Below are 22503 nucleotides of genomic sequence, written 5' to 3' on the forward strand. Positions count from 1 at the left end.
ATTCACTCTTTTCAAGTGCAGAGATTGATGAGTTTTGATAAATGTATATCTTGCATAACCAGTACCACAATTGAGGTAGGGAAGATTTCCATCATTTCCGACATTTCCCTCAAGCAGTCAATTGCTCCCCTGACCCTCCGTGCCTGGAGGCTGCTTTCACTCACCCTCGTTTTGTGTTTTCTAGAGTGGCATAGAGATGTAACCATGCTGTACGATGGCCTTTGTGCTGGCTTCTTGTACTTCACATGATGCATTTGATTTGCAGTCACTTGGTTCTGAGATTGGAGTCCTTTCCTTTTCATTTCTGAGCAGGATTCTATGAACTGGACATACCACAGCATGTGTATGAATTCACCACTCAATGGATATTTGGATTGTTTTCTGTTTTGAGCTGTTATGAATAAATCTGGTATAAATATTTACATATGGGTCTTTGAATAGAAATAGGCTTTTCTTTCTCTTGGACAAATACCTAGAAGTGGGATTGCTGGGTTAAATATTAAATGTAGTTTTAACTTTTAAGAAAGTGCCAAAATATTTTTCAGGCTGGTTGTGCCATTTTGCATATCGGCCTGCAATGTTTGAGAGTTCCAGTTCCTCCACATTCATATCAACACTTGGCATGGTCAATCTTCTACATTTCCTACATTCTAGTAAATGTGTAGTGTTATTTCATGTAGTTTAATATGCATTTCCTTAGTGACTAAATGTATTAAGCCTATTTTAATATATTTATTTGCCATCTTATTTGGTGAAGTGAATCTTCAAATCTTTTGTTCATTAAAAAATGGCTTTTCCTTTCCCCCAACCCCTTCCTCCATCCTCCACCTCTACCTCCTCCTCCACCTCTACCTCCTCCTCCACCTCTACCTCCTCCTCCCCTTCTTTCTTATTTTTCTCAAATTAAAGGGATTTTTATATATTCTTAGATACAAGTTCTTTATGAGCTGTGTAATTTTGCAAATATTTTCTCCCAGTCTGTAATTTGTCTTTTAATTTTCTTAATATCATCTTTTGGAAAGTATATGTTTTTCATATTGATAAAGTTAAATATTTATATTTTTAACATGTTTTTTGCTTTTTGTGTCCTAAGACATCTTTGCCTATCTCAAGGTCAGATATATTTTTTCCCCTATGCTTTCTTTTACATCCTGACTGTATTTGTCAGGGTTCTCCTGAGAAACAGAACCAATAGGAGATGATATCCACCCCTGCACCTGCACCTGTCTTTATCTCTATCTGTGTATGTCTATGTCTGTGTCATCTGTATCTATAGCCACACTATTCATATCTCTATATCATCTATGTCTATTCCTATATCTAGATCTAATCTCTGTCTATGTTATAAGGGATTGACTTGTGTGATTATGGAGGTTAAATCCCAACATCTGAAGTTTGTGAGCTGCAGATCTTGAAAAGCTGACAACATCCTTCCAGTCCAAGTCCAAAGACCTGAGAACCAGGAGAGCCAATGGTGTCGTTCTAGTCCAGAGGCAGGGAAAAAGACCCAGTGTCAAAGTTCAAAGGCAGCCAGGGAGGAGGAGCGTTCTCTTATCTGGAGGGGGTAGGGTCGTCCTTTTTGCTCTATTCTGGGCTTCCATTGTTTGGATGAGGTCCACTGCATTAGGCAGGGCCATCTGCTTTACTCTGCCCACTGATTTAAATGTTAAGCTCTTCCAAAAACACCCTCATAGGAACACCCAGAATAGTATTTGACCAAATATCTGAAACCTCATGGCCTGGTCAAGCTGACACACAAAAATAACCATTGCACCTACTTTTCAATGAATATAAAACCCCCTAACCAGGCATGGTAGATTGTGCCTGTAGTCCCAGCTACGCAGGAGGCTGAGGCAGGAGGATGGCTCGGGCAGCCCAGGAGTTCTGAGCTGTAGCGCCCTATGCTGATCGGGTGCCTGCACCAAGTTTGATTCAATATGGTGACCTCCTGGGAGCAGGGAACCACCAGGTTGCCTAAGGAGGGATGAACTGTCCCAGGTCAGAAGTGAAGCAGGTCAAAACTCGTGTGATGATCAGTAGTGGGACAGTGCCTGTGAATAGTCACTGCATTTCCACCTGGGCAATATAATGAGACCTTGTCTCAAAAAAAGGAAAAAATAATAAACAAACCCTGAAGCCTAGGGAGGTTCCCAAATCATCCAGGAAGTTCGAGAGATTAGTAGCATAATTAGTAGAATGCAAATCTCTTGGTCCTTGGTTCTCTGCCTTAGTAATATCTACCTACCATTTTTCTTTCATTAGAATACAAAGACTACAACGACTGCTGTCAGTCATTGACCTTTTACCCTTTCACCCTGGCTTTTGCATTTTACATATTTACGCACCATGCCTCTCTGCTACGCTGAAGACACTTCGACCCTTCTCTCATTGGTGTTGGCTCACTTACTTGACCTCTACTAACGTATGCTCGCTTTTTTGCGCTGATTTTGAATATGCTTCTCATGGCAACAGGTCCCCTTGTCACACAGTGGCAGGATTTATTCCCTAAGTGGTCATTTCTTTCCTGTCCTTCAGTCTCTTTGGCCAGTAGGAGCACTGTCCTGCCGTATCAGTGCAAGTGTGCTGCCCCGATTGCCACGGTTCGCCCTACCTCGCAGCCCGGTCTCTCGGCTCAGTGCTGTGGAAGCTTTCTCCTTTGCAGCTAAGTCATTTGTAGAAGTGCTTCTCAAACTGTGACCTGTAAACTACTGTCGATTCTTGAATTGTTGGCTGTCTTTCCACAACAGGATGTAAGTATAGAAATTGAGAGTAAACATTTAGAAATGTTTCCATTCATCTGACATCATCATGACATCCAAGCACACATACCAAACTAGGTATCATTGGATATGTGAGGTAGGTTGAGTGTGGCATGAGCTGTTTAGTAGCCCAGTAGTACCACGTGTTAGTTCACGAAGACGTGGGAATTTATAAATATACAGATTATTCATTTACCACACCTCCTTTGAGATGTACTGACCTGTGTCTCTTTCAATGCCCATAACGCTCTTTTTTCTGACTCAATCGTTAATGGTTGGCAAAGGGTGAAAGATATTGAATGATGAGTGAATGAATGTGTTCCGTGTGTTATTTATCTGCAGATTCGGATTGTCCCACTCATGTCCCTGCTTCCTGTAAAGAGTCTAGTTGTCTGATTTCATAGAAGTGGGAGGGTCCTGGGAATCTGCATTGCCAACCCCCATCCCCAGGGGATTTTGATGCAGGCATATGGAAGGTTCACACTTTGAGAAGAGGTGACTTACAAGAAGAAAAGAAAATGCTAGCAGTGGCCTCTCAGTTGTCAGGATGTCAGGGAATACTCAGGGGCTGCCATGTTGTAGAGTTGTGGGGTCGCTGGATTCTGGCCCTGCTTGGTACCCGGAGATGCTCCAGTGGCCATATGAATTTGTCACAACCACGACATTTCTCCTGAAGATCTGACTTTTTATATGGAAAGAAGGAGGCTTTATGCCGCTTAATAGTAAAGTTTTCGAAAAATATCATGCCATGTTGATAATGAAGTCCTACTCTTGGTTATTGGAGAACCCATGAAAACAAGGCGGGTATGCTCCGATTAAAACAAGGTGGGCATGTACTCATTAAAACAAGGTGGGCATGCTCCCATTGAAACAAGGCGGGCATGCTCCCATTGAAACAAGGTGGGCATGCTCCCATTGAAACAAGGCGGGCATGCACCCACTAAAACAAGGCGGGCATGCACCCATTAAAACAAGGCGGGCATGCACTCACTAAAACAAGGCGGGCATGCACCCACTAAAACAAGGCGGGCACGCTCCCACTGAAATAAGGCGGGCACGCACCCACTGAAACAAGGCGGGCACGCACCCACTGAAACAAGGCGGGCACGCACCCACTGAAACAAGGCGGGCACGCACCCACTGAAACAAGGCGGGCACGCACCCACTGAAACAAGGCGGGCATGCACCCACTAAAACAAGGCGGGCACGCTCCCACTGAAATAAGGCGGGCACGCACCCACTGAAACAAGGCGGGCATGCACCCACTGAAACAAGGCGGGCACGCACCCACTGAAACAAGGCGGGCACGCACCCACTGAAACAAGGCGGGCACGCACCCACTGAAACAAGGCGGGCATGCACCCACTAAAACAAGGCGGGCATGCACCCATTAAAACAAGGCGGGCATGCACTCACTAAAACAAGGCGGGCATGCACCCACTAAAACAAGGCGGGCACGCTCCCACTGAAATAAGGCGGGCACGCACCCACTGAAACAAGGCGGGCACGCACCCACTGAAACAAGGCGGGCACGCACCCACTGAAACAAGGCGGGCACGCACCCACTGAAACAAGGCGGGCACGCACCCACTGAAACAAGGCGGGCACGCACCCACTGAAACAAGGCTGGCACGCACCCACTGAAACAAGGCGGGCACGCACCCACTGAAACAAGGCGGGCACGCACCCACTGAAACAAGGCGGGCACGCACCCACTGAAACAAGGCGGGCACGCACCCACTGAAACAAGGCTGGCACGCACCCACTGAAACAAGGCGGGCACGCACCCACTAAAACAAGGCGGGCACGCACCCACTAAAACAAGGCGGGCACGCTCCCACTAAAACAAGGCGGGCACACTCCCATTAAAACAAGGCAGGCACGCACCCACTGAAACAAGGCGGGCATGCACCCACTGAAACAAGGCGGGCATGCACCCACTGAAACAAGGCGGGCACGCACCCACTGAAACAAGGCGGGCATGCACCCACTGAAACAAGGCGGGCACGCACCCACTAAAACAAGGCGGGCACGCACCCACTAAAACAAGGCGGGCACGCTCCCACTAAAACAAGGCGGGCACACTCCCATTAAAACAAGGCAGGCACGCACCCACTGAAACAAGGCGGGCATGCACCCACTGAAACAAGGCGGGCATGCACCCACTGAAACAAGGCGGGCACGCACCCACTGAAACAAGGCGGGCACGCACCCACTAAAACAAGGTGGGCACGCACCCACTAAAACAAGGTGGACACGCACCCACTAAAACAAGGCGGGCATGCCCCCACTAAAACAAGGAGGGCATGCACCCACTAAAACAAGGCGGGCACGCTCCCATTAAAACAAGGAGGGCATGCCCCCACTGAAACAAGGCGGGCATGCACCCACTGAAACAAGGCGGGCATGCACCCACTGAAACAAGGCGGGCATGCACCCACTGAAACAAGGCGGGCACGCACCCACTGAAACAAGGCGGGCACGCACCCACTAAAACAAGGTGGACACGCACCCACTAAAACAAGGCGGGCACGCACCCACTGAAACAAGGCGGGCATGCACCCACTGAAACAAGGCGGGCATGCACCCACTGAAACAAGGCGGGCACGCACCCACTGAAACAAGGCGGGCACGCACCCACTAAAACAAGGTGGGCACGCACCCACTAAAACAAGGTGGACACGCACCCACTAAAACAAGGCGGGCACGCTCCCACTAAAACAAGGTGGGCATGCCCCCACTGAAACAAGGCGGGCATGCACCCACTGAAACAAGGCGGGCACGCTCCTATTAAAACAAGGAGAGCATGCACCCACTAAAACAAGGCGGGCATGCACCCACTAAAACAAGGTGGGCATGCCCCCACTAAAACAAGGAGGGCATGCACCCACTAAAACAAGGCGGGCACGCTCCCATTAAAACAAGGAGGGCATGCCCCCACTAAAACAAGGCGGGCATGCACCCACTAAAACAAGGCGGGCACGCTCCCATTAAAACAAGGAGGGCACGCACCCACTAAAACAAGGTGGGCACGCACCCACTAAAACAAGGCGGGCATGCACCCACTGAAACAAGGCGGGCATGCACCCACTAAAACAAGGCGGGCATGCACCCACTGAAACAAGGCGGGCATGCTCCCACTAAAACAAGGCGGGCATGCACCCACTGAAACAAGGCGGGCATGCACCCACTAAAACAAGGCGGGCATGCACCCACTGAAACAAGGCGAGTATGCTCCCATTAAAACAAGGTGGGCACGCACCCATTAAAACAAGGCGGGCACGCTCCCATTAAAACAAGGAGGGCATGCACCCGCTAAAACAAGGTGGGCACGCACCCATTAAAACAAGGCGGGCACGCTCCCATTAAAACAAGGAGGGCATGCACCCGCTAAAACAAGGTGGGCACGCACCCACTAAAACAAGGCGGGCACGCTCCCATTAAAACAAGGAGGGCATGCCCCCACTGAAACAAGGCGGGCATGCACCCACTGAAACAAGGCGGGCATGCACCCACTGAAACAAGGCGGGCATGCACCCACTAAAACAAGGCGGGCATGCACCCATTAAAACAAGGTGGGCATGCACCCATTTAAACAAGGCGGGCATGCTCCCATTAAAACAAGGCGGGCATGCACCCATTTAAACAAGACGGGCATGCACCCATTAAAACAAGGTGGGCATGCACCCATTTAAACAAGGCGGGCATGCTCCCATTAAAACAAGGCGGGCATGCTCCCATTAAAACAAGGTGGGCATGCACCCATTAAAACAAGGCGGGCATGCACCCATTAAAACAAGGCGGGCATGCACCCATTTAAACAAGGCGGGCATGCACCCATTTAAACAAGGCGGGCATGCTCCCATTAAAACAAGGCGGGCATGCACCCATTTAAACAAGACGGGCATGCACCCATTAAAACAAGGCGGGCATGCACCCATTTAAACAAGGCGGGCATGCACCCATTTAAACAAGGTGGGCATGCTCCCATTAAAACGAGGTGGGCATGCACCCATTAAAACAAGACGGGCATGCACCCATTTAAACAAGGCGGGCATGCACCCATTTAAACAAGGCGGGCATGCACCCATTTAAACAAGGCGGGCATGCTCCCATTAAAACAAGGTGGGCATGCACCCATTTAAACAAGACGGGCATGCACCCATTTAAACAAGGCGGGCATGCACCCATTTAAACAAGGCGGGCATGCACCCATTTAAACAAGGCGGGCATGCACCCATTTAAACAAGGCGGGCATGCACCCATTTAAACAAGACGGGCATGCACCCATTTAAACAAGGGGGGCATGCACCCATTTAAACAAGGCGGGCATGCACCCATTTAAACAAGACGGGCATGCACCCATTTAAACAAGGGGGGCATGCACCCATTTAAACAAGGCGGGCATGCACCCATTTAAACAAGGCGGGCATGCTCACTCTTACTTCTCTTTCCTTTTTGGTCTCATTAGCATCATGACATGAGACTCAGAACCAGCCAGCTCTTTGTAATAAAGCCGTTTCAAACAGAAAACAGATTTTACATGGTCTGGCTCGTTTGCTGTCATCGTTTTCCTAAAGCAAAATTAGTATCTGGTTAAGTCACTTTCTTGGATTATATTGTTTCTAGTGCCAGTTTTAAATATACACGAAAATCCCTTAATTATTTGGAGTTCAAATGATGAGAAAGGCCAAACAACCAGACCATTGTTTGGGGAATTCTCCATTTATTGTGTTCTTGTTCTGCTCCTATTGAGATGCCAGATGCTGGTGCACCTGGATGATGATCAGACAGCGTGGCAGTGGGGAGGAGAAGGAAAGGTTAGCGCTGTCCACACCAGCGGTGCTCATCCAGCCCCTGGAGTAAGTCACGATGAGGTATTTAATATGGGGGTGTAGGGAAAAAATATCCTCCCCCTAAAGGCTTTATAGATGAAGCAAGGATCTTTCTCTTCTCCACAGCACAGGGGTCTTTTCTGTCTTTTTTGTTTCTTTGTTTCTTTTTTTTTTTTTGAGATGGAGTCTGGCTCTGTTGCCCAGGCTGGAGTGCAGTGGCGCAATCTTGGCTCACTGCAACCTCCACCTCATGGGTTCAAGTGATTCTTGTGCCTCAGCCTCTCAAGTAATAGGGATTACAGGTATCTGCCACCATGTCTGGCTTATTTTTGTATTTTTAGTAGAAATGGGGTTTCACTCTGTTGGTCAGGCTGGTCTTGAACTCCTGACCTCAGGTGATCCACCTGCCTTGACCTCTCAAAGTGCTGGGAATATAGTTATGAACCACTGCGCCTGACCCCTTTTCTCTTATTTTTGACAGAAGGAATTTGGGGAATGAGATTGCAAGTGTAACCCAGTTCTAAGAACGTTCCTGGCCAAGCGCAGTGGGTCACATCTGTAATCTTGGGACTTTGGGAGGCATGGCTTGAGGCCAGGAGGTCAAGGCTGGGCTGAGCCATGATTGCCCCACTGCACTCCAGCCTGGGTGACAGAGTGAGATCCTGTTTTTTTTTTTAAAAAATTTCTAAGCAAATTAAAACTTTGAAAATAAGCCCCAGCCACAACCCCTAGGGGCAGAGCAGGCAGGATGATCAGAAGCACAGACCAGACAGGGTGCTAAATAGAAGTGAGTACTGGTCAGATCGGCCTTTGAACATTTACGACTCTGGCATTCAGCAGACAAGGGCAGGCATGAGAACGATTGGCAGCCTGCTCACTCGCAGCAGGAATGAAGCTCCTGCCATCTGGGTGCTGAAGGGGAGGGGGGCGGTGGCCTCTCCTGGAGTCAGGCAGACAACGGTGCAGGTATTGGCTCACCAGGCACACTGGCGCTGCCATCCAGTTCTAGCACAATCACGCCTTGTTCTGAGAGTTCCAGGCCCAGGTTGCATCAGCTTTCAAAGGACTCTGACTAATATGTTCCAACTGCGGTGGAAGATTCTGAGAATGAACATGAGGGAAGTAAATGTCACTATTGTGTGGGGCTGAGTTTTTGTTTACCGTTTCAAATAGACCTGGCTGGACTTGCTAGTGGCTCAACTGACAAAGCATTGAGCAATCCCGAGGGAGGTGCCGGGCTGGCGGAAGGGCTGGATTCAGCAGTCACACGGGAGGAATTGCTCTGGTTCACTGTGGGAGCCGACGTCAGCACACTGCAGTTTTAAATCCAACTGTTTTTCTTCGGCCAAACCCCCTGTATTAGCTTTCCAGGGCTTCTTAATAAAGAAGCACTACAAACCGGGTGGCTTAAACCACAGAAATGTAATTCTCACAGTTGTGGAGGCTGGGAAGGCTGAGATCAAGGTGTCGGCAGGGCTGGTTTCTCTTGAGGCCTCTCTCTTCGGCTTACAGACGACCGACTTCTCCCTGTGTGCTCATATGGCTGTCTCTCTGTGCCTGTCTGCGTTCACATTTCCTCTTCTTATAAGGACACCAGCCATATGTGGGCCCGTCCTAATGACCTCATTTTAACTTCATCACCTGCCTAAAGACCCCATTTCTAAACGTAGTCACATTCTGAGGTATTGGGGGTTAGGGCTTCAATGTATGCATTTGGGAGGAATGCAGTCACAGCATTACCAAATCACTGTTGTCACAAACACACAGTGAGCACAGAGTGAGCACGTCCTGTAAAAGTCACTCGTTTGCTATATGGTTCTAGGAGATTTGATGAAGGCACAGTTAAGCCATGTTCTGCAGGCCATTGGCATCAGGCACCTCATCACTAAATAACCTAATTATGACAAACGCTACAAGAATACAGGCTGTCAGAGTGTTCCCACTGAAGGGGCCCTTCAAGAGGGTTTACTTCAAGTAGCCCCTCTAGTGATGAGAAACAGAAGTGTGGAGAGGCGTGAAGACTCACCTAAGGTCACAGGCAAGTTAGGAGCAGAGCCAGGGCGGCCTCAGTAGCTTCCCCATGCCCGCCATTCTCACAGGCAGGGTGGACTGCAAGGGGGCCTCCCTGAGAACTTTCAAAGTTTGTGGATTTCCCTGGGGGCTGGGATTCAGTAGTTCTGAGCACTGGGAGCTCCCATGGGGTTCTGCTACCCAACCAGGATCGCGGGTAACTGCTCCTTCTACAATAGAAACAGCGGTTGGATTTCCTGTAAAAGGCCAAATAGCAAATGTCTTTGGCTTTGTGGGTCACACAGTCTCCATTGCAACTACTCAGTGATGCTGTATAGTTTTGAATTACAACCATAGTTTTCAATCAAAAATGATCTGTAGAAAGATGGATTCAAAAAAATCAAAGACCATAAAAAGAGTTTAGGAGAACACAGAAGGCTAGATAAGGTCTCCATGCACAAGTGGGGACAAGACATGCTTACAGACCCATGAGAAAGACACCCAGCAATACCAGTAGTTCAGAGCTCACGTCTGAGCAGAGGTTCCAAGCCTGAACGCTGCACAATCATCTGGCCAATGTGAAACATTCAGTATCTTGGGCCCCACCCACGGAGACTCTCAGAGAGGGGGTCAGCATGTGAAGAATCTGTAGTTTACCAATTCCCATGTGCAATTCTCAGATCCATGACAAGGAATCAGGCAGTGCCTGAATAAGCACTTCAGAGGCATTGAGAAAGGGGAACGGTTGTGATGTGAAGGTATCAGAGAGGACTTTTTGGAGATATTGCTTGAGGGGAAGTCGCAGGCTTGGGAGAGTTTAGTTAGGATGAAGCTGTAAGCAGAGGCTGCTTCGGGCAGAAAGCTCACTGTCTGAGATGGGAACATGTGCCCAGGGATGGGGGCTCTTGCTGTGTAGCTGGCCAGTGGGTTGGAGAACCATGTGGCCATGTGATGCAGGCTGAGTCGGTTAGGGCATATTCCTCAGGTCAGTGATGCTCATTGTATAAAGCAGATAAAAGCAGAACAATGCTAGTTAAAAGAGGGCTGGGGAAATAGCCAAAAAAATAGAAATTGAAAAAGAAGAAACGTGGAGAACTCACATGATCTGATTTCAAGATTTACTCTGAAGCAACTGCAATCACTCAGTCTGGTACTGACAACAGAATAGACGTATCGATCAAAGGAACAGAACGGAGAGTCTAGTAAGAGATCCACACAAATACAGTCCATTGATTTTTGACAAAGGTGCAAAAACAGATCAATGGAGAATGGATAATCTTTTAAAAAATGGTGCTAAAATGATGAGAAAACCATATGTAATAAATACAAAAATAAACTCAAACCGTATCAGAGAGCTAAGTGTAAAATGCAAAATCATGAAAATTTTAACAGTAAGAGGAGGAGATATATGGGAAATTCTGCACCTTCCACTTGGTTTTTCTGTGAATTTAACACTTCTCTAAAAAATAAAGACTGGTGTGTGTGTGTGTGTGTGTTGGTGTTTTGTTTTTCCTGAGACAGAGTCTTGCTCTGTCACCCAGGCTGAGTGCAGTGGCGTGATCTTGGCTCACTGCAACCTCTGCCTCCCAGTTCAAGCAATTCTCCTTCCTCTGCCTCCCAAGTAGCTGGGATTACAGGCGCACACTACCACACCTGACTAATTTTTGTATTTTTAGTAGAGACGAGGTTTCACCATGTTGGCCAGGCTGATCTCAAACTCCTGACCTCAAGTGATCTGCCTGCCTCAGTCTCCCAAAGTGTTGGGATTACAGACATGAGCCACTGTGCCAGGCCAAAGACTGTTTTTTAAAATGGGCAAAAGACTTGAAAGATACTTTATCAAACAGGATATACTGATGGCAAATAGCACATGAAGAGATGCATTAACATCATCAGGCATTAGGGAAATGCCAATTCAATCTGCCGGGTGATGCCACCACAAGTGGGTAAAGTTAAAAATCTCATAATACCAAGTCCCAGCTAGGATGCAAAAGAACGGAAGCTCAGGCACTAAAGGCACCGGCGTAGAGCGGTGCAGCCACTTTCTTTCTTTTTTTTTTTTTTGAGATGGAGTTTCACTTTTGTTACCCAGACTGGAGTGCAATGGCGTGATCTTGTAGAGCAGTGCAGCCACTTTCGATAGTGGTTTGATGACTTCTTATCAAGTTAAACATACATCCACCAAATTAGCAAGCCCACCTACCTGCTTACTGAAGTTTAAAAAAGAAAACAAGGAAAACTATACCTACATGTTTTTAAGTGTTCAAATATTTATAGTGGCTCTATTCATAATTATTCCCAACTGAAAACCTATTAAACCAAACTCCTCTGTGGGCAAATGGATAAGCAGACTGTGGCACATCCACGAAATGGAATACTACTCAGCAATAAACAGGAACACACTGTTAACTCATGCAACAGGATTGATGGATAAACCTTTCTTTCTGGAAGAGGCAACAGAGATGGAGAAGAGATGAGTAGGGCAGGGCTGGCCACAGAAGGGCAGCATGTACAATCATCTGGGGTGAAGAAGCTGTTCTGTATCTTGATTGTCATGGTGGTTATGTGTTTCTATGCATTCGCCAAATCTCCTAGAACCGTATACCAAACCAGTGGGTTTTATCATATGTGAATTCAGAGCTAAATAAATAAAAACCTAAAAGAAGACAGAAGATCCCAGAGTCTCCCTGATCAGCTGTGTCCTGACCCTCCATGTCTCTTTCACCAAGTCTGATTACTCCCTGGGGCTGGGGAACACCCTGGCTGCAGACCGCAAGCTCCACCTCCACATGTCTGTGCCATGATGTGATTAGAAGATGAGAGTGTTTTAGGAAGAAAATCATGGTGGTGATAAATTATGTGCCTTAGTGCTACTCTCTGCTATGAGTTGAAGAGGATTAAGAAAAGTGGGAGGGGAGGCAGGACCTCATCTCTCCTGTCTGAGAACTGTGGGGTCTCAGTACTGCAGAGATTTTTTCAGCGTCTGCTCTGGTTTCTCTTGGTTAAAGCTCCCCTTCTCCGTCCTCCCTAAGAGGAGTCAACCTGACCACTCACCACCTTGACAGGAGTCTAAGGAGGAGCTGGAGCTCCACGGTGTCCCCCACCTGCCCTGGCAATGCCTACTGCTGGGTGGATCCCTGTGTGGCTCTGGGCCTTAATCTTTGGTTTGCAAATTGATTTTTCAATTGGCTGTGTGCATCCTGCAGGGGTAGTTGAAAAGCTGGAGGCGTGTGTATGTACTGGAGCAGATGGGGTAAGCTTGTGCACTTCCATACATACATCCCCCAGGCTAATTCACACTTCTCCGCTTTACATACTCCCATATATGAGTGAGAACATGCATTTGTCTTTCTATGCTTGGCTTATTTCACTTAACATAATATTCTCCCTTTCAATGCATGTCATGCATGTTGCTACAAATGACAGAAGTTTATTCTTTTATATGGTTGAATAGTATTCCATTTTGTGTGTGTGTGTGTGTGCGTGCGTGTGTGTGTATGAGCATATCATCTGGAAACAAGAATAATTTGACTTATTCCTTTCCAATTTGGATGCCCTGTATTTCCTTCTGTTGACTAATGGCTCTGCCTTGGACTTCCAGTAGAATATCGAATAAAAGGGGTGAAAGTGGCCGTCCTCGTTTTATTCCAGATCTTTTAGTTTTTCCCCATTCAGTGTGGTCTAGCTGTGAGTGTGTCATAGATGGCCTTTATTGTTTTGAGGTATGTTCCTTCTGTATCAAATTTATTAAGAATTTTTGTCATGAAATAATTTAAATTTTATCAAATGCTTTTTTGGCATTTATTGAAATATTCGTAAGGTTTTTGTCCTTGATTTTATTAATGTTTTGTATCCTGTTTACTGATTTGCGTACATTGAACGGTTCTTGCATCCCTGAGATTAATCCCACTTAATCACGATGAATGATCTTTTTAACGTGTTGTTGAATTTGGTTTGCTAGTATCTTTTTGAGAAGTTTTTCATCTGCATTCATGTGTGATATTAGCTTCTATTTTTCTGTTTTGATGTGTCTTTGGTTTTGGCATCAGGGTAATGCTGGTCTCAGATGAGTTTGAAATCATTCTTTCCTCCTCAGTTTTTCTGAGAATTTGAGTAGAACTGGAATTGGTTCTTCTTTAAATATTTGGTAGAATTCTGCGGTAATCATATCAGGCCCTGGGCTTTTCTCTGGTGGAAGACTTTTTACTACTGTTTCTGTCTTGTCACTTGTTAATGGTCTGTTTTCTCTTTCTCCATGGCTCAATCTTGGTAGGTTGTATATGTCTAGGAATTTGTCCATTTATTCTAGGTTTTCCAATATATTGGCATATAGTTGGTCACAGTAGTCTCTGATGTTCCTTTGAATATCTGCGGTATCAGTTGTAATGTCTCTTTTCTACCTCTGATTTTATTTACTTGGGTCTGCTCTCCTAGCCAAGCTAATGGCTTGCCAATTTTGCTTTTTTTTTTTTCAAACAAAAACAAAAACAAAACAAAAACAAAAAAATCCCAAAGTCTTCTTTTATTGATCTTTCGTGGGTTTTTTAGTCTAAGTTTTATTTCTGCTCTGATTTTTATTTTTTCTTTTCTTCTAATTTTGAATTTATGTTGTTCTTGCTTTTCTTGTTCTTTAAGGTGCACTGTCAAGTTGTTTAAAGTTTTTTTACTTTTTTGAGGTATGTGTTTATTACTTATAAATTTCCCTCTTAGCTCTGCTTTTGCTGTATCCCATAGCTTTTTTCTACACTGTGTTTCTATTTTAATTTGTTATCACCAACATCAATGTTTTTTCTTATTACTCTAATTCTGTATCAATAATATATTATTATCATAAATTAATTTGGGGACAATTTCTTCTTTTCTGTTCTCTGAAAGAGTCTGTGTAAGGGTGGAATTATTTATTAAACATTTGGTAGAATTTACTCACAAAACCCACATGAAATGGTTAATTCTTTTCGCAGAATTTTTTATGACTATTTCAATATCTTTAACAGTTACACGATGATTTAGATTTTTTCTTCCTGAGTCAGCTTCGGTGATCTATATTTTTCTAGGAATTCGTTTGCGTTTTCCTGTTTTTGACTGTATTTGCATAATGTTTGTAAGTGAATCTAACTTTTAAAAAAGATCTCTTTCATTTCTAATATGCTTCTTTTTCCTTCCATTTTTATGTATTTGTGCCTTCAATTTTTTAAAGGACAATTTTGTCAGGGATGAGTCACTTTGTCTGTTCAAAAAAGTCTTTTGTCTAGTTAAATCCTCTGTTATATACATACACATGTAGGTATCTTTCATATATATCCTCTCTTTCTATTTTTTCTTTCTGCTTTGTTTAATTTTTTTCAGTCTTTTTCTAACTTCTTAAGTCGGATGCTTAGCTAATTTCTTTTTAGCCCATATTTTTTAATATGTTCAAAAACTTATGGATATCCCTACACTTAATGTCTGACTGCATTCTACATGTTTAAGTCACATAATAATATTTTTATTATCATTATGCCCCAAATATTTCTACTTTATATATTTTTTGAGTCACAAATTATTTAGAAGTGTTCTAATTTGTCCTTGATTAGAGAACATGATCAAACTGATTCTCTGAAATTTGTCTGGTTTTTTTTTTGAACCAGCATGTGACCAATACCCATGAATATTCCATGTATATTTGGAAAGCATAAACATTTCCCAGTTTTTGAATGCAGCGTTCTTTATTACATTCATTACATCAGCTTTCCAATTTCTTTATCTTTCCTATGTTTTGCCTGCTTAAGCTCTTGATTACTCATACAATTTATTAAAGTCTGAGTTTATCCTTATTTCAACTCAGAAATTTGAAGATGTATTTATTGTTGTTTGGCTTCCACTGCTGCTTTGGAGAAGTCAGCTGTCTGTCTAATTATTACTGTTTTACAGACATGGTCTCTACCCGGCCCCATAAGATCTCCTCTATGTCTTCGGTGTACTATCATTTTACTGTGGGGTCTTTATTATGAACATCTCTTGACTACACTGCCTGGAACTCTTGGGAATTTCTGAATATGAAGATTTGTGTCTCTTATTAATTTTAGAAAATTGACAGTCATTCTCTCTTTGAATGTTGGCTCTCTCACATTTATTTATTCTCATTCTAGGACCCTAAGGAAATGCATATTAGACAATCTCACTCTGTGTCCTTAACCCATTTTATATTTTCTATATCTTTGTCTCCAGGAACTGCATTTGGGGTAATTTATAAAAATCTACTTTCTCAAGCAATGGTTTTCTTTTGGCTATTTCGAATTGGCTGTTGTTATGATTAATTTTTAACTTCTACAACATCTCAGTTTTTGGTAGAATTTATCTATAAGACCCACCTGAAACGATGTTTTCTTTGTGGAACTAAGTAAGTATTCTTAGTGGGTTGATGACTATTCAGACACTTTAAATTTCTTCTTTAGTTAGTTTTGACAATGTATTTTTTTAATAAATTTGTTAGTTTCTCCATTTGTCAAATATATTGGATAAGATTGTACCTAATTTAATTTTTAAAGCTTTTCCTGTCAATGCATAGTTTTGTTATTTAAAAATATACACTTAAAATATTAAACAGCTTTATTTTTTCTTTAGATAATTATTTTAATATTTGCAATATCTGTGGGCTTTATTCTACATACAAAGAGTGAGTGTATTCATTGACTTTCCTCATAATAATTTTTTTCCTTACATGTTTTGTAATATTTGATTGTGACTTCAGGATCTTTATGACCTTATTTATGGAAAATTATAAGGTCCCTAGAAACACTTTATGCCCGTTCATTGCTTTTTTTTTTAAGGTTTTTTTTTTTTTTGCTACAAAAGTTGGATGACATGAGACTTCATGCTCACAGAAAGAGGGGCTTGTCATTAGAGACATTTCTCTATTGTCCCTCTACCCAGAGCCAAAGTCAAAGCAGACAAGTATGTTTACTATCTGTCTTCGTTGGTGCTTCACCTTTCAGGGGTCCAGCTTCATTCAGGAGTCTGATGTGACCTCCCTTTTTGAGTCTCTTGTCCTGATATCCATTAAACCCCATGATTTAAGCTAGTAGGGATTGAGTAGTGTCCCTATAAAATGCTGTCTTACTGGCCCTCTTAAATTCTTTATTGGTACTTTATGATCCTTTCTCCCCTCCAAAGATTTCCTACTTTTTACATAGGCAACCAGACACTTGAAATGTAAGTATACCTATATGTTTGTATATATATTTTATCTGGCAGTTTCAGGTGCTCTGTGCAATGAACGTTTTTCTGTATGTGAAAGCCACGTTATTTCTGGGAATGAATTCTTTCTTTATCTGTTCTTTATAGGAAGCTGGACTGTGCTGGAGGAGTTCCCATTCCGTCAGAAGAATGGATCCACCTTTCAGTGGGATAGCACCATCATCGTACGTCTCCATCAGTCTTCAAGGTCACAATGCACACTTTTGCAAACAAATTGAGATGTCAGGAGGTAGATGAAATTCTTACAATCCTATAATGTTATTAATTTCACAAGATGTTTAACTACATTTTGGGAAATGGAAACAAAAGCACTCGAAATTTCACTCCCTTGACGTAACTTCCATCTACATTTGTGTAATTTATCATTTTTCCTTTTCAGTGTTGTTGCATTGCTTAAAAAGTATTTTTTATGTGTTTAGAGTATTTAATCGTCAGCATTATAAATGCAAAGGAAAGAAATGTTCCTTCTAATGGGCCCTTCGTGCACCACATTTGAAACATAAGATCCCCTGAGGACACAAACAACAGGACAAGTCAGCACAGTGTATTGTCTCATCTTGGGACCAAACCCATTTTTTAATGGAAAGCACAAGAAATGCTTGATAATCCCACAATGTAAGTAATAACCATTTGAGTGACTGGCAGGTAGATCTCCTGAACACAGAACCAGGCCAAGAAAGGCCGAACCGTGCAGAGGGAAGAAGCCAGTGAGCTTTCCCTGGAAATCTGTATGTGGCCAATCCAGAGTCAGCTTTACATTTTTCACCCTGAGGCAGGTGCCCAACATTGAGTAGACTTTGGTTATGTTATTCTTGGTGGCTGTGAAACAGGGTCACACCTCTCAACATCGTGCTCTGCAGTGACTTGGGTGGGAATGTCAAATTGCTGAAATCCCACCAGCAGGAAAGTAGAAATCTTGGTAGCTGGTATGCGATCCACTGGCCTCAGCCAAAGGTGCAAAAGCCGAGGTCCCACTACCCTCCATAGACTGAGATATCGTCTCCCTCCAGGCCAGAGGAATAAGTAGAATATGATGGCAGAGAGTACCCGTTCTGCAGACCTAAAGACGTGAACTCTGGTCTCTGATCTTTGAGACAGTTGATGGATAGTGTACACCACATCTCCAGTGGGGACCTGGTTGGACAGCTTCTCATTTCGTGTCATGTTAGTTGCCTCAGGCTGCTTCTGGGGAAAGGAACTACCCATTCCCGTGAAAGGTTTGTTTCTGGGAAAGTCTCTAAGGTTGCTAGAACAGTATCACTATTACCTTAATTACCCTGATTCCATTGATATAATTTGAATGTGAGTGGAATGTTTAAGTTCTTACAAGTTTATAGAACATTTTAGCATTTTTGAAAATAGACACAGTGTCATTCAGGAGCAGGTTGTTCAGTTTTCATGTAGTTGTGCAGTTTTGAGTGAGTTTCTTAATCCTGAGTTCTAACGAGAGACTGTTTGTTATGATTTCCATTATTTTGCATTTGCTGATGAGTGTTTTCCTTCCAATTATGTGGTCAGTTTTTAGAATAAGTGTGATGTGGTGCTGAGAAGAATGTATATTCTGTTGATTTGGGGTGGAGAGTTCTGTAGATGTCTATTAGATCTGCTTGGTCCAGAGCTGAGTTCAAGTCCTGAATATCCTTGTTAATTTTCTGTCTTGTTGGTCTAATGTTGACAGTGGGGTGTTAAAGTCTCCCACTATTATTGCGAGGGAGTCTAAGTCTCTTTGTAGGTTTCTAAGAACTTGCTTTATGAATCTGGGTGCGCCTGTATTATGTGCATATATATTTAGGGTAATTAGCTCTTCTTGTTGCATTGATCCCTTTTACCATTATGTAATGCCCTTCTTTGTCTTTTTTGATCTTTGTTGGTTTAAAGTCTATTTTATCAGATACTAGGATTGCAACTCCTGCTTTTTGTTTTTTTGCTTCCCATTTGCTTGGTAGATATTCCTCCATCCCTTTATTTTGAGTCTATGTGTGTCTTTGCATGTGAGATGGGTCTCCTGAATACAGCACACCAGTGGGTCTTGACTCTTTATCCAATTTGCCAGTCTGTGTCTTCTAACTGGGGCATGTAGGTGATGGACTGATGGGCAAAGCAAACCACCATGGCATGTGCATACCTATGTAACAAACCTGCACGTTCTGCACATGTATCCCAGAGCTTAATATAAGAAAAGCTTCTTTTCTACTGTAGGGGAAACCAATTAGTGCTGTTTAATGAAAAGTGACTTCCTTTTGCTTACTTTTTAGAAAAGCAAATTAAGTGTTGTAGTCATCGTCAATTTAAATTAAGAACAGGGAACAAAGACCAAGCTAAAAATTTAAACAAAGACCAAGCTAATAATTTTAAAAAATTTATCTTAACACACACACACACATACAAAATGAAGAAAAGAAAGAAAAAACCCAGAGAATAAGCATTTGAGATGCTTGTGGGAATTAGGGCACTTTGTTACGGACCATGCTGTGTGTTTCAGGCTGTGTTAGCAGTATACACACACACCTCTAGGCATGGGCCACCTCATCTCAGGTGTGTGGGTGTGTTTCTCTCTGAAGTTCTTAGCAACAAATAGAGAATTTACTTGAACTCTAAGTTTTATCTTCTAATGCTGATTGTAAGGTTTGTTCTTGGGTTCTTGCCGAGTTTAAAAAGAAGAAACTGAGGCCAACACAAGAAGATCCAATGTGAAGGGTTTATTCAGGCTCCCGGGCAAGGTTCTGCGGTCCGACAGGAGGGGCCGGAGAAGTCGGGTGGACTCCGCTCAGATGTGGGGTTTTATAGGGAGTGAAGGAACTCGATTGGTTGTGGGAGAGCAGGACTACTATTAGGTAAGGTTACAAGCCTTTGTTTGCGTACAGGACTTGGCTGCTATTGGTTAGAATTACTCGGCTGCTATTGGCTAGAAAGACTCGGCTGCTATTGGCTAGAATCACAAGACCCCGCTTGCATACTGGGTTCTTTAAGGGAAAGCCAGGCTGTGCGAGAAGGGGAGAAGGGAACAACCCGAGCATGTCCGAGCTTTCAGAAAAAAGGGAGGGGAGGCGGTGGTGGGGGGGGGTGGTATGCTTCCGAGCTCCCGGTGAGGCAGCCGGCCTTACACTGATGATATGTCCTATGCCATAATGTAGCCAGGTTTTAAAAATATAAACTAAAGTTTTCTATAATATAGCCAGGTTTTAAAAGTATAAACTAAAGTTTTCTATCAACATTTTAAAATAAAAAATAGATGTTCCAGAGAGCTGTTCCATGCTTATCTGAAGGCACTGAAGCCCCCTCTGCCCCTTTACACACTACCACTGCGTGGAGGTTGCATAGTTTATGTAAAGTTAAAAACTAAAATGAAGTCACATTTCCCCTCCCTCTGTGTTGCAGAGTCACCTCTGAAATTTTATTTGAAAACTGTTTTGAATTGTTAATCAAGGGCAAATACCTCAGCAGCTGTCTGTCAGCAGGTGGATGCTGTGTGAATTTTTCTCTATGAATCTATTAGTAATGAGATTCTTGGAAGATGTATAAACACAAGGAAATGTATTGATTTTTAATCTTTTGGCATTGCCAGTGGCCTCAGGGCATCTTGTTAAACGGCCCTGCGTCTATTTTTTTTTTTACACCACCAGAAGTAATAACCATTTTTGCACACAGAACACTGAATTTTTTTACTAGCTCGCAGCGTCAGACACCAGCGTTCTCTTCATGAGAAACGCAGGTCAGCTGTGCCCCGCACATCACCTGGGCAATGGCAGCTGTTCTCTCAATTGCTGGAAGGCCCAAGGTCGTGGCTCCTGCAAGGAGGCTCCCCTCAGAAGGGTGCCCTGGACTCGGGCTGTGCAGAGGCGCAAACGACAATGGGTCTAGTCGCCTTCATCACAGGCCACGTGCCAGTGGCAGGAAAGCTTCTTTTCTACTGCAGGGAAAACCAATTAGTGCTGTTTAATGAAAAGTGATTTCCTTTTGCTTACTTTTTAGAAAAGCAAATTAAGTGTTGTAGTCATCGTCAATTTAAATTAAGAATAGGGAACAAAGACCAAGCTAAAATTAATAAAACTACACTTCTGTTAGGTAATATGACCAGATAAAAAGAAAAAGAGAAGTATAATAAAGAGACAGGAAAGCAGAAGTAAGCATGGCGAGGCCCACAGAGGAAGAGGCACTCGGGCAAATGGGCAGACAGACCCTTCTCGGACACAGACACTCGGCACATGAGGTCAACAGAACACACAACCGCACGCGTTCCCGGTTTTGTGTCTTCTGGGATACTGGCAATTGACACCTGAAAAAAATCAGGTTGCCTTTCACAGCTCTAGTGATCAAGCTCCTCCTGGGACCTGCTCCATCCTTTGAAAGACGGATTCATTTCTTAGCAGAAGTTTCCCATTTGTGGCTTTATGGTCTTGGGAGAGGAATCCCAGAAATATTACCTAGCTAGGAGACAGCAAATGCTGAGACATTGGCGAGGATGAAAACAGACTCAGAAGCTAATTTTATAGGAGAAAACACTCAAATGATTACAGAACTACAAAATGAAGAGAAAAAATTCAGACACATAGATACCCAAATTCAAGGGAGGTACATTTAGGAAAAGGTAAACTTTAACCCAGCATTGGGCTTAGCCGTATCTTCTAGAACACCCTACACTAATACGGCTCCTTTAGTTGCTACATTGAGTTTAGGTACCAAACATTTAAGACTTGCTCAGAGCACATGGGGTCAAGACTGTGGGAAGGAGCCCGCCCACCCTTTGCAGGTTGAAGAGGTTTGTGCCTGAGGCTCCCTCACCTGGCACCCCCAACGTGTTGCTTCTGGGGCTGACCCAGATGTTGTTGTGGACACTCTCTCAGTAATGAGTTCCTCCTTTGCAGGCTTGAATTCTTCCCCTTCCATTCTGCTGACAATTGCTTTTCCCTTTTACAGGCCCCTCCACGTCGCCCTGAAACTCTGCGGCCATCGTCTTCACCTCCAGACAAAGACGCCCACTTTTCTTTCTCTGTAAGTGTGGGCTCCTGAGAGCCAAATGCATGGTTTTAGAGCCAAAGGGCTTGGGTCCCAGCTCTGACATGTGTTAGCTCGTGGCCTCTGGCTGACTGGATGTACTCATGGGTTTTCCATCTACCAAGTAGGATTATTCCTCCTCCCTGACAGGTGCTGAGAGGACAGAATGAGACAGAATGCATGGGCACCTGGCTCAGTGGCTGGGGGGAGGGAGCCCCATTCCTCAGCAAGCCCTAGATCTGCCTATCCCCCCTTCCTTCCCCTTCTATCCTCTGCCCGCCATGGCGTCTTGCCCAGCTCCTGCTTCTGATGTCCTGGGTGTTCTGGCTGCAAATATCACCCAGGAGTCAGCAAAAGGATCCCCTAACCCACGCAGTCCTGGGGTCTGTCATCCAGGCAGGGTTGGTCTGCAAACAGAAGATGCATCTGCCTGCAGCGGCCTGTGGGGAGTGAAGGCCTCTCTCCAGCTCACTCCAGCGCCTCTTTGGCAAACTCTTGCCTGGAACCAAGTGAGGAAGGCGATTCTAGGAAGGAGGGGCCCGGCTTTTCCTTAGAAGCATAGGGAGTGGCAATGTCAGAAGGGAGAGAGTCCAGCCAGGACGGTGGAGCTGGTGAAACACCCAGGTCCTGACCGATGGAAACCTGCCCGAGAACGGCTTCCTCACTGT

General features: G+C 44.2%; 1 long non-coding RNA gene across 1 annotated transcript in view; it reads left to right on the forward strand.

Annotated features, from left to right (window-relative positions):
- Nucleotides 1-21828, forward strand: part of LOC105709150 (uncharacterized) — a 51615-nt gene extending 29787 nt beyond the window's left edge. Inside the window, exons 2-3 of the long non-coding RNA XR_001105463.2 lie at nt 16928-17069; nt 21758-21828. This is a non-coding gene — a long non-coding RNA (uncharacterized LOC105709150). The remainder of the gene's footprint in view (nt 1-16927; nt 17070-21757) is intronic.
- The last annotated feature ends 675 nt before the right edge of the window (nt 21829-22503 follow it).

This window comes from Aotus nancymaae, unplaced genomic scaffold, assembly GCF_030222135.1.
Source record: "Aotus nancymaae isolate 86718 unplaced genomic scaffold, 86718_ANA_hifiasm-v0.15.2.pri h1tg000044l, whole genome shotgun sequence".
Lineage (NCBI taxonomy): Eukaryota > Metazoa > Chordata > Mammalia > Primates > Aotidae > Aotus > Aotus nancymaae.